The sequence below is a fragment of the Harpegnathos saltator genome, unplaced genomic scaffold (genome assembly GCF_003227715.2).
Source record: "Harpegnathos saltator strain DR-91 unplaced genomic scaffold, Hsal_v8.6 scaffold839, whole genome shotgun sequence".
NCBI lineage: Eukaryota > Metazoa > Arthropoda > Insecta > Hymenoptera > Formicidae > Harpegnathos > Harpegnathos saltator.
The window spans coordinates 705,279-718,217 of record NW_020230692.1 but is presented as its reverse complement, the minus strand read 5'-3'; the positions used below and the strand labels follow the sequence as shown (position 1 = coordinate 718,217).

Genomic DNA, 12,939 nt, shown 5'->3' with positions numbered 1-12,939 from the left:
CATTTACACGACATTACGTGACACCAACCTCATTTTTTTTGTGATTGCTTAGGATTGCACATACGTCCGATAATTGGGACTACTGATACTTTTAATGTACTAATCTCTCATCCGCTCGGAAATATCGTTTCAATTGCAATTTTTATGGTGAATTTCATCGAAGCGAGTTTCTAACTAATTTTTAAAACTAAATATTCAGTTATTTATTTACAAATATAAAGAAATATCTATTTTTATACTATTAGCTAGATGCTATTTCTTAATGAATTTATCAACAATTGACCATTATTTTACCAAACCATAGGTGCATAGTTATTTAATTAATTTTTATTTTAATACAAAAAAGTAGTCAAGTTGGGTATATTTTTACCAACAAATCATCAAATTTCGGAGTTTTTTTTTTACGACAATTATTACTTTCATTTATTAATGTTAAAATAAATAGTAACTCCTTTTTTGCAAAGTGGTCGGATACTAGGACGTGTCCGGCCGTTGGGACATTTACTTTAAATTTCCAGCGATCACAGCGACTCGCGCTTAGTTACACTCGGTCAGCCTGAAAAAGACATTTTCTATAATGACTGAAAATATCAGCGCATCCGTCCGGATAACGAGGAGCCCAATCGGCCGTCAAGAGCGCAGGGACAATATCGTCCTCGAGAGAAAAAACGCCGTTCGCTCATTCACGAAACTTTTCTCGAAAGCGCGAGCGAGGAAAGGGCGATTCACCGCGCGCTGCGAGCTGCCGTTTCCGGGCTGATTCGTCGAAAAGATGGAGTCGACGGATTCGTCGCCGACTGGCTCGCGATCGTATTTCGGCAGCGTCGCAGGTGAACCCCCTCGCAGAGAGACGTCGCGGCTCCACGTCAAGAAAATTGGCCGCCGATGACGGATCGTGCGCCAGGAAGTCCCAGCCTAAGCATTCAGCCCTTCAGGACCTTTCCGAGGGGCTGCGGTCTCGCGGGACGAGCCACTGGGAGCACTTGCTTTCGCGCTCAACAGACGACGATCGGTAATTGTAAACTCGGACCTGCGCCGTCGCCCGACAAAGAGGACATTTGTCAGGCGCGTATCGATGAAGTGCTTCTCGTTGAAAGAGAACGCGACTCCTGCGGCCCACAGGACGACGCGCGCGCGCGCGCGCGCCTGGTTTCGATGTCTCGACAACGATCGCTCGCGTTTCAACCCCTCGAGAGAGACGACGAAGCCGTGGCGTGCGTGCGCCGTGTATTCGCGTGAACGAAATTCAGCACGCCGAGCACTTCAGACGCAAATCGCGTTCTCACGCTGCAAGCAGGCGGACAATTTATATTTATCTCTGGTCGTGGAAAAATAACGATAAGTCTTAGTAAGCCGTAATGAGCGATCGCGCGAGCCGCTAACTCTGCAACTGCGCGAGCCGTTCCGCGATGGTTTCCACCATCACGGTGGTGGAAAGTCCAATTTTTCAGAACATACGTTGCTGCAAGGGCTGCAAATGCTGATTTCTTTCAGCTTGAATTTTTGGGCAATTTTTATAAAAAAATCCGCTCGATGCGGAGGAATCCGTCGCATGAATTTCTCGCCGATGCGGAAGAGCGCGGCGCGTGGGATTCCTCGACGGCTCGTGCGAGCGCGCGCCGGGAATGAAAAGGCCGGCGATTCACGGTTAAGAAAATACATTTTCGCCAAAGTGGCTTCAATCGCCAAGCACGCGCGCGGCACGGCCGCGCGACGTGCCGCGGCAAAACGGCCAAACGAGGCGTGTAAGCTCGCCGCGCCGGGACGCGCCGGGGCGCGCGCTCGATGATGACCAAAAATGTAAACCCCTAATTATTTTCTCTCCTCCCCGGCGAGAGGACGAGAGGACCGAGCGGTCGAGGAGCTTCTGTACGGAGCGCCAGGGAGATATAAGGGGGCCCGCTGAGTTTCCCAGCGAGAGCCGGCGAGCGGGTGCAAGCAGCCAGCACTTCGGTTAGTTCGGTGTTCGAGTATTGTTCTGCTCTCCCTCTCTCTCTCTCTCTCTCTCTCTCTTCCCCGTCAGGGTAGCCGGTCTCAGTGGACGATCGGTCCGATGCGAGATTTTCGGCTCGCGCACAACGTCATCCGCGGCCGGAGACCTGCACGCTCACCGGCGGGTCATTCGTTATGGTTACCGCTCGGGGCTCGGCTTCAGTGAAATCTTTGTCCACCGAGCGATCCGATCGCCGATGTGATAAACATTAATGAGTATTGATGTTGGAGCGCCGATCGGGACCGGTCATCGTGATATCGCGATCGGTGGATCTCTCTTACGACACGGACGGTTTCTCCCCTCGATTTAATCGCCGACCGCTGCAATTAACTATGCCGCGGCTCACGCGCAACGGCGCGGCGGCTACTAAAAATTTGCTTCCCCACGTAATGTTTTCCACACGCACATTGCGGAATATGTCACTCCCGCACCCCTTTCCCGCACCCTCCGCAGTCGCGAACGCCGCGGCGACTCGTGAGAACCGCCGCATCTGTGCGACGCGTTCGCGGTTCAACACGATTCGGAATATCACAGCGTGTCATTGGTTCTTGCGTGGTTCATGCTCTGTACACCCGATATCTCTCTTTTTGCGCCGCAACCGGCCGCGGAAAAATTGCCGTCCGCTAATTCCAAGTTCCTGAAGAGACTATTATTCGTCTTGTAAGGTAAAGACGTCGTCGCTGGGAACACGAGCTTTACTCTGGACATTTTGGATTTTTTATTTTGGTCTTCAAGTACGAAGATTTCAATTTTTCACGCAGAATATTCAGTGTATGCACACGTATGGCGCACGTTGAAAGTTTAAATATTGACATTTAACCCTTAAAGGCCGCTGTGGATGAAATTTCACCCCGTACGAATTTTGTTTTGTTCTTATCAAGTGTTCAATTATTACAGCCGCAAACAATAACTTCTCTACTTGTCATTTAATATTCAATAATAAAGAAACATTTAATTGCATTTGTTTGACTTTTTTATTTCTAAAATAAAGAAACATATACACCGGGGGGAAATTTCACCCCAGCAGCATTAACGCGATTTTCTTTTAAGAGTTAAAGGCTAAAATAATAAGAATGACTATTTGGATCGGCATCCCGATATACAGGCTATTTCAAGAAGAGTAGACTGGCTATATATAATTATATCCTATTTATCAAGACAAATAAAAAATTCCTATAAACACAGTGCCTGAAACGCCTTAAAAGAATTAATTTCAATGTTAACAGACGTAACACGTGCAATAATATTTATTTAAATTGCGTATTGGTCGGCATCCATCTTTTATTTTTTGCAAAAGTTGTTGTTATCGGAGCCCAATAAATAATTGTTTTCAAGTGACCCCATAGGGAATAAATCAAATTACTGTGGGATAAATGTGTATATAACAATTTAAATAAATATTATTGCAAGTGTGCTAACCTTTAAATTAAGCGTTCCAAGCGCTACGTTTATCCAGACCTTTTCGTTCGTCTTAATGAAAAAAATTAAACTATATATAGCGCGCCGACCTATCCTTTTTGAAACGTCCTGTGTTGGTATTTTTATCTTTCATCTATCCGCAAATACTCCGTAAATATTACGATTACACGTCGTTATTATCGATACAAACATTTCCTTATAACGCAACGCTGCCGAAAAAATGAAATTACACATGCGGTATAACCCAGCGTGGCCATATCAGGGCGTTAATCACGATTTCAATTCCCCTTCTTGGTTGCAATTAAGAATTATGATCGAGTCACCTTATTGCGGAGCTTGAGGAGCCTCTAAAGCGCCAGAGATCAGCCCCGTCCCACCGAGCCACGTTCATCCGCCGCGCATCAGCCAAGAATGTTCATCCCGCTTCGCCACCTTCTCTATAACCAATCGACTCCAGCACCTCCGGCCGTCAGAGCGATTGGTATCGCGGGGGGGAATAATCGAGTGGCATTTTTACGCTGTTTGCAAACTGTATCGCCGGCGGGAGGTCGAAAAGCACGGGCTAACGGTGACGGGACGAAGGACGCGCGGGGCGAGGGGGCCCGGAGAGGGGTGTTTCAAGGGGGCTGAAGGGGAAGGGAAGGGGCCACCCGCGCTATCGTGACGAGTATCGAGGCGAGCAGTCGAGTACGATAGAACTAGGGGTGCCGCGCGGCACGCAATTCCACCCTCCGCGTACGATCCTCGGGCGGTGTGTACGATATGTGTATGTGTGTGTGTGTGTACGTCGCGAGCGTACGTGTCGGTGCACAAGTGTGTCGCGAATGTATTGCGGCTCTATACACGCCTGCGGGTCGAGAGGGTGCATTGCCATTCGCTCGCTCTCGGAGCCGCTCGCGGTGAGGTAACGCGCAAGATGACGGGCGGCGAACATCAAAGCGACCGACATCTTTCACAGACCGCCACCGCTTCTCCGTCCCTCTCTCTCTCTCTCTTCTCCCCCTCCCTCCTCCCCCCTTGCTCTTCGTCTCTCGATTACTCTCGACGACTCGCGAAGCTGGTTCTCTCTTTCTTCGCGTCCCCCCGCGGCCGCCCTCGTTTATCTCGCTCCTCTCTCGTCTGAGCCGGCGACTCGGAACCCGCCAGCGCGCGCCGCGTGTGTATCGGGCATTCATTTCAGTAACGAGCGCGAGAGAACGGGGAACGTGAAAGTGCGCGCGTAGGCAGCCACACGGCGCATACCGGCACCCGCGCTGCGGCTCTTTCGTTTATTTCTCGATTTCCCGCGGCTCCCATCAGCCGCCCCGCGCGCTCTTTTATCCGCGCTCGTCCCGGAGCTCCCTCTCTGCGCGAGCGCGCGCGATTCTTATCGCGTCAAAGAGCGGCATTATGCCGCCGTACGCCGCCGCCGCCGCCGCCGCCGCCGCCGCCGACGCCCATCGGCGGTGCCAAGACCTCTGCCGCTGTCTCAAGGTCCGCGATTACGCGACGCACTTGAGCGTATCGCTCTTTCCGAGATGATTTGTGTCTCGCGCTCCCGCGCGTCTTTTTTCTTCTTCTTTCCTTTCTGTTTTGGGAAACGGCACACCGCACAGGTACATACACCTCTTTATCGGGGGCCGGGTCCTTTCCATCTCGGCTGAAATGATGCGGAGCGAGAAAACGAGCTCGGACAGACGTATAAAACACAAACGTCGATACAATATTGTGGACTGCTCACGGGGATCTTTGTCCGGCCGATTCCTTTGTCGACGACGTTGCCAGCCGAGTTACAAACGCGCCGCCGCGCGGCCGCGCTTTCGCCCCCGTAGCTTTATCCCTCCCGGTCGGAGGAGAATCGCGGCGTTTTAGGTAGAAATGTCGAGGCCGCCACGGCCCGAAGAGAGGAGACCGTCGAGACGGCTTTTGTCGTACGGATCATCTTTCGCGATCGGGTCTTTCGGAATCAGATAGCGGGGTCCGTCGCGCGGCCAGCAGCGTGCAAACTTGATATCATTTGTCACTCGTCAGTCAGGTGGATTAGCCTGGGCGGAATCGTAGAAAGGGAATTATGAGTGTTCCTCTGCTCGGGGCCAATAACGAGGCCGAGCGCGTGCGCACGCGGGTTGCCAGATGTCCTCCTCCGGGAAGGATTGTACGTCCTTCTAGACAGAATTTTCATGTCCTGCCAAGGACGCTGTCAAAGGAATATCTTTTTTGCTTGCCAGGTATGCTGCGTATAGTAACTTATCATAGTCATTACTACTAATAACATTTTTGTCACGATATATTTTTGTCGATTAACTTTTACAAGGAACAGAGGATGGATGTCGACAATGCGCAGTTTAAATAAATAATTATTGCGTGTATTATATAATGTGGTGGATATGGTATGGATGAAACTTGGTGGCCCTGAGCATACGATTGGCTGTTGATTTGGGTATATCGTGTTGCTTCTCAATTTGTCTCGTAGAGATTTGAGGATTCAAGACAAAACGGTACCTATAACAGCCAACGATGTGACCTCGTTAGGGCTCGATTTTCGACGTATTCATTTAAGAATGCCCTATTCAGCTGTGTCGCAAAGTTTCTTTATTACCCTCCAATCAAAATGGCGTCTGTTTGGGAATTTTTCAGCACAAAGCCTTTCTGCTATCGAGTAATTATTTCTGGCCTCACCCAACATACGAATCATATTCACAATTTCATTTGGTGGATAATCGACTATAATTATAATAAAAAAAAAACAAAACAATTATAATAAGGAAACAAAAAACTTTGCAAAAGTACAAAGAGTGTCTATCCTAACGAGAAAAAATTAGTAGATAATAATATGCTCTTCTTACAATGAATAAACTTCCACTGTTTGTTTAGATCAGAAACTGCGCGATGTCCACTGACAACTGTTTGTAGCGTGAGTGGAATAGAAGCCCGAAAAACGATACGTTTTTAACGTAAAATTTTCACTATTTCTGGATTTTTGGGTCGTTTATCGATCTTGCCTTATAAGTTAAAAAGTATTTAACAAATGGTACTTTATTATATATTGGGTTTTGGACCTATTATATAGGTTTTGGATATACTTTATAGGTTTTTGGAAAGCTCTCGATGTAAGCTAGAAGAATATGTCATGAAAAGTAGATGGTTCCATTTAAGAAATTGAAGGTGACTTTCACCTGACTTTTAAGCAACTATTCAAGGTCGCACTAATGGCACCATCTTATATCCCTCTCGCAGCCATACAACCTATTTTGTCTAAAACATTTTTCCATCCGAGCACATTTTGCAATGATAATTGAGGTGCATTATTAAAATGAGACACCCTGTATATAGATCTGTATACCTCTGGCTCCAGTTCTATTAGACATCACCTCGTATCGAGTGAATTCCCCTTGCCCGAATCGTATGCATCTTCGTTGGAAATTAAAGTGAGTCTGTATGATGTGTCTCGTCCAACAGATTCAAATCGACGAAAATATTCACTCGTATGACTTAAAAATCCACCTTAACTCTTAAAAGCTACCATCAAATGTCATCGCAAGTTAACTTTTCTTGTTAGGTTCGTAACAAAGTTTACGCGAGAACTGATCTGTTTTACCATACTTGTAATAGTTGTCTCTGTCGATAGTATGAATAATTAAAACAAAATTGGTATTGTAGGTGTAGTTACGTTTCTTTTAATAAAATCAAAAATTCTCATGGAAATTTCATCCATGGTAGCCTTTAAGAGTTAAGTCTGAATTGAACACCCAAAAAAAGTAATTTCAGAACAACCGAATCATCTAAATTTTAGAGGATTCTTATATGTAGCCTCAAGAGGATTCCTCTAAGATTAAGAGGAAAATATTATAAATACATCATTCTTAAAGTTAGAGGGATTATACATTATATGTATAATGCAAATCTTATTGATTTTAATATAACTTTCTTCTTATGTATAGATTATTTAATCTTTTTTAAGAGAATTATTATTTATTCTTACTGGTTATAGTAGTTAATTTGAAAAAAATTATTATAAAGTATAGCGAAAAATCATATATAGTGGCGTGCAAAACTTTTGAGCCACACAATTATTATTATATATTCATTTCATAATGAGCGCTAAAAACTTTAATCATATATATAAACAAAATGTATTTATTTGTCCTACAATTATATAAACTTTACAAATTAATAATTCTTAATAATTCTAAATACTTTATTTTTACACAATGTCTTATTACAAACAGTGCAAAAGTACTGCGCCAAAAAGTTTTCTTATTCATAAGAAAAATATATTATTGAAAAATAATAACAGAAAATGTTGTCAACGTTTTTTTAAACTTAATACTTTGTTGCCATGCCATTCATGCCATGAAGCAATCACTGCAGCACAACGGCGAGGCATTGACGCTACTAAATTAGAAATGCGATCTTGAGGTAAATTTTGCCAATGAGTTTGCAAATCTTGCCACAATTCAGCTTTATTGGAGTGTTTCTTATTTCCTGTACGTAGTTTGAGTTCTTGTCACAAATGCTCAATAGGATTCAAGTCCGGCGATTGCGAGGGCCAGTCAAGAACTCGCATTCTTTTCACGATGAAAAATTCTTTTATTAGTTTTGATGAATGTTTGGGATCGTTATCTTGTTGGAAAATCCAACCACGTGGCATGTTTCGAGTTATATGGCAGCATATGCTGTGTCAATATATCTCGATACATTATAGCGTCCATAATACCCGTGATCTCAACTAATGGGCCAACTCCATATAAGAAAATGATCCCCAAACCATTACGTTATCTTCACCATGTTTTACGGTAGGAATTTGGTATCTTGAGTTATATCTTGTGCCTGTTGGACGTCGTATATACTTTCTACCGTCACTTCCGAATAACTGAAACTTTGACTCGTCAGAGAAAAGTACTTTTCGCCAATCAACTTCAGTCCAATGTTCAAATTTCTTTGCAAAATCTAATCGAGCTTTCTTATCTTTTGCATTAATTAATGGTTTTTTTTACACCAGCACGTCCTAAAAATCCTACTTCTTTAAACATCGAGATATTGTACTTCGACTAATATTAGCAAGATTTTCTTCTCGTAGTTCTCGAGAAATATCCATGGCAGTTTTTCTAACATCTGCTATCGACTTTCTTTTAATCATTTTATCGACGCGCTTTGTAGTTTTGCGAGGTCTACCGTTTCGTGGTTTATCAGCTAGAGAGTTCGTTAACTTATATTTAGCAATAATCCTATTTACAGTACTTTTATCAATTAATAAACAATTAGCAATTTCGCGAGAAACCTTTCCTTGTTGAGAAAGATTAATCACGGCTTCGCGTAACTGAAGGCTTGTATGTTTCGACATTGCGGTAGACAATAGATTGAACCTTAGTTAAAGTAAATATTTACGAAAGAGTTTCATAAGAAACGTAAACAAACCGGGCTCATAAAGTCACAACAAGAATACGGCTCAATACTTTTGAACACATGTATATTATATGACTAAATATTATATGACTAAATATTATATGACTAAATATTATATGACTAAATAATTAGAAACTATGTAATTTCAAAATTTTTTAACTGTACTATTATTTGTAAGAATGGTATGTCAACTATTTTATATAATTAATTTTTAGAGTAAATCAATATATTGTCATGTATCTTAAAAAGACACTGTAGCTCGAAACTTTTGCACGCCACTATATAGGGTGTCCGGTAATTTGCTGCCAAGCCGAAGTGTGAAGGTAGATTAGGTTAAGACAAACATAAAAGTCTCATACCGTTTTGCGAGATTCGCAATAATTATCGAATTATTAATGACAGAAATCTGAGGAGTGGGAATGCGCCGACACAGATGATTGGAGAAGCGTTGCAGCTACTCAAGCCACAGCGCCGTTGTGAACAAAAGAAGCCGACATTCAAATCGACATATTCCTCTTCATATAAGAGGAAAATTAATTGATATAAGAGGAAATTCTCTTGAAATAAGAGGAAAACAGTTAGAATAATATCTAATAAATTTTAGATGAATAGTTTACTTTAATCACTTTATCGAAATAGGAATTGTTTTTCTGTAAAAGACTTCGCTTAGAATATGAGATTATTGGACAAATCAATTTACAAATAGAATACTTTTTTCATGTATATACATTTAAAATATACATGTAAAATGTACGAAATGTGTAATTTGTGCAGGTGAAATTTGACGTTCGGAAAGATGACAGGCTTATTCCACCCGACAGGTTTTCTTTTTGTTCACCAAAATTGTCGGTCGTCCTTCCCTAGCAACTTACAAATCTGGCAACCCTAGTTTGACGGCTCTGCCGCTGAGCGGAAAAGTCCTGTCAAGAGGAACAACAATGGAGGCGCCGACAGCTTGGAGTCAATCATCCTTTCTCATGTTCGTTAGATTTTACAAAGATTTATCAGTGGGAACGGATTTGCCAAGCGTTTAGGTATGGAGCATTAGGTTGAAAAAACAAGCAAACATTCGTTTCGGCTTTTTCCCTTGGAACGTCTGACGAGGTTGAACCATCTTATCCACTCGAAATCTTCTTAGCCATAAAGTATTATTTATTTATTGTGCGAGTCGCGTGAAAAGGGAGAGAAAGAGAGAGAGATCAATACATACATTTTTATGTAACCAAATTATAGCCCAAGGTTGGTTCAGGTTAGATTAGGATTTATAAAAAAAAGTTTACACACATACAATCTGTCCAACAAGAAAGCGTTGGTGATAATCTGAAAAGGATAAAGTTAAGTGGTTTTTTTAAATGAAAATAGAAGATTTTTAGTAATGCGCAATTACCTAATATTTGATCCAGTCGCTTCCATTATCAATTATTGCTTGGCACCGTTTTTGCATATTTTTGACCAGATTTTCGGCGTATTCTGGCAAAGAACGCCATATTGTTTTTATTTTTATGCACAGCTGCTTAAAAGTGAAGACACGCTTTCCTTTAAGTTTCATCTTAAGGTATGACCACACATTTTCGATGGGATTTGCGTCTGGAGAGAATACCGGCCAATCCATCATAATTATCCCATTTTCGAGCTTTTCTGACAGCAGTGGTTTCTTCATGGTGGACCGAAATGTGGTGATGCCACATCATTTTTATGCAGGCGGCTTCTGATGGTATTAAGCGAAATATGTTGACCTTCTCAGCGGAGTTTTATTTGGGCCTAACGCAGGGTAAGATTGGGATTCGTCTGAAAAAGACACAAGATCGCTTTGTTCTCCTTCGGAGTCATTGTATGAGACAGCCCTCTTTCTGACAGGTCGTCAACATTTCCAGTAGTTTTGAATTTATTTACTCACTTCCTTACGAAAGCCTCTGACTTTTTAATTGCTTTAGCAGTTGTCGCGATTGTTAATTTTGGTCCTTTAAAATGGTTAATAAGAAAAATCGCCTCCTAACGCTTCAAATATTTTACACTTATTTTCTTAAAAATAATGTTTACTTTTAATGACTACTCAGTGCAACTTTTTGATATTGCGCAAAAGAAGTTAGATTCAAGATTCAAACGGTATAAGGTAGATGATGTTACTATAATTTTCTACAAAAATATCACTTTCTTATTGAACAGACTGTATCTCGATATTGTCGCAGCGGGGAGAAATGATGACAACGTTATTCGTTTCTTAATTTATTTATTCAACTTACGGAACCCCTCGTTCAATTCTCATACATCTCGTGGACGTTATCTGCCGACTGCGAAAGATTCCGTGGGGGAATCCGAGATATGAAAAAACCTATAAAATACTTGCTACATTATAATGGTCCGTTGACACGATGATGGATCGTCCACCTTGACCGGACAGGTAAACGTGCTTTCACACTAATGCGCTGAAAGTGTATAATCGTTGCGGCACACGCAGATATATTAACAAGGGTCAACAACTCCATCAAATCTCGAGAGTCGTGTAATATACGTTCCGACCGCCGCAGTTGTGCGTGAGTGATAAGCGGCGCACAAAGCGAAATGCATCTCGGTACGCCTTAATATATGCCAAATTAAGCTACTAATTTTCTTCGCCGTGCGTTGAATTGTAAAGCGATAAACTGCCAAGACGCATACTGCTCGGATGTCGGAGTTATCAGTTGCGCATGTTTCGAGATTCGGCGAAAGAGGAGTGTCGAAAAAGATCGCGCGTATCCCGTTGGAAGGAGAAAAGGTATATTTCATCCAACTTTCAGGCTTGTGCAACAGCGTCCATCTCGGATTTCTCTCTCTTTCTTCGTTCCAGTTCACTTCCTCGGGAAGAGGAACACCCAGAAACTTTCGAAGAGTTTTTCAGAGTTTCTGGCTGTTGCTCTCTGGCTGAAGAAGCGAACTGGATGTTCACGAAACGTCGAGAGCAAATCCAAGATGGACGCGGCACGAAGCCGGGAAAAATATATATTTATATAAAAAATATATATATATAACTGCAGCGACCTGGAGCGCGCTTTGAAGAAGTTCGGCCGGCGACCCGACGAGCACAATTCGCGCACGGCCGTGCAAATATTTCTCAAATTGACAACCGCGCAGGGGTGGGCGCGTTACGCAACCCCCGCGTGGTAGATCGGCTCGGCGAAGGAGGGTGTGCGAGCCGTCGAGCAATAAAAGGTCTTTGCACGCGCAGCTAGGAGTTAAGTCGTGGGTAATAATTACCGATCCCTCGTTAGCGCCGCCAATAGACGGTCTCGCCCACCTGGCCACGTTATAATAATATAAGCCGCCTCTTTTGCGGTCGGTAGCCCTCGCACGTGCCGCAGCCAGAACCTCCTTTATTCATTTTCTCTGCCCTTCGTTTCGCTCACCCTCTCACGCCCCCAGGCCGGGCGCCGGGAGAACGCTCCCGAGTCGTCGAGTGGCCCGATCCGTTTCACGGTTTTCTAGCGCTCGGGCGTCACGTTACGTCAGGGATGATTCCTCCGAATCCTTCGATATATATCGGATAATCTCAACTCAATCTAAGTATAACAACGCAGCGTGGCCGCGCTCTCTCTCCCTCCCTCTCTCTCTCTCTCTCTCTCTCTCTCTCTCTCTCTCTCTCTCTCACTCTCTCCCTCTTTTGTATACTTTTATTTTATATTTTTTTATATTAATTTCTTCATTTTGTATATCAGTGTTAATTATCTACTTTTCTTGTAAACTATATTTTTAATTTTCTTTTATTTTGTAATTTCTGCCTTCGCGCTTGAGGGGACTTTGTCCCAGAGCGCTCAATAAATGACGCTTCTCTCTCTCTCTCTCTCTCTCTCTCCCGCTCGCGCGGTTACAAAGGCGTAATTCGAGAATTTCTCCTCCGCGAGTACACACTCCTCACCTGTCCCTTTTTTCTCTCCCGTTCTTCCCTTCTCACGCGAGTCGATTAGCGGGGATCCTATAATTGCGACGATATATTCGCCGATAACTTGCGCACTAGGACGAAAGTGACGAAACCGGCGAGATTATGTACGCGCGAGGATTATGCAGAAATTGATTATCGCCGGCTATTGCGGAGGCAACTCCTGTCTTGCGTCGCCGGCTTAAAGCACCCTTTTCGCAATCCTCCCGATATTCTCGTGCAATCGCGC

General features: G+C 43.5%; 1 long non-coding RNA gene across 1 annotated transcript; it reads right to left on the bottom strand.

The window, feature by feature from the left end:
• Positions 1-10,035: 10,035 nt before the first annotated feature.
• LOC112590507 (uncharacterized) lies at positions 10,036-12,381 on the bottom strand. Its single transcript, XR_003114268.1, has 3 exons — positions 11,041-12,381; positions 10,185-10,585; positions 10,036-10,117 (listed from the first exon to the last, which is right to left on the bottom strand). It is a non-coding gene; the product is annotated as an uncharacterized LOC112590507 (long non-coding RNA).
• Between the last annotated feature and the right edge of the window lie 558 nt (positions 12,382-12,939).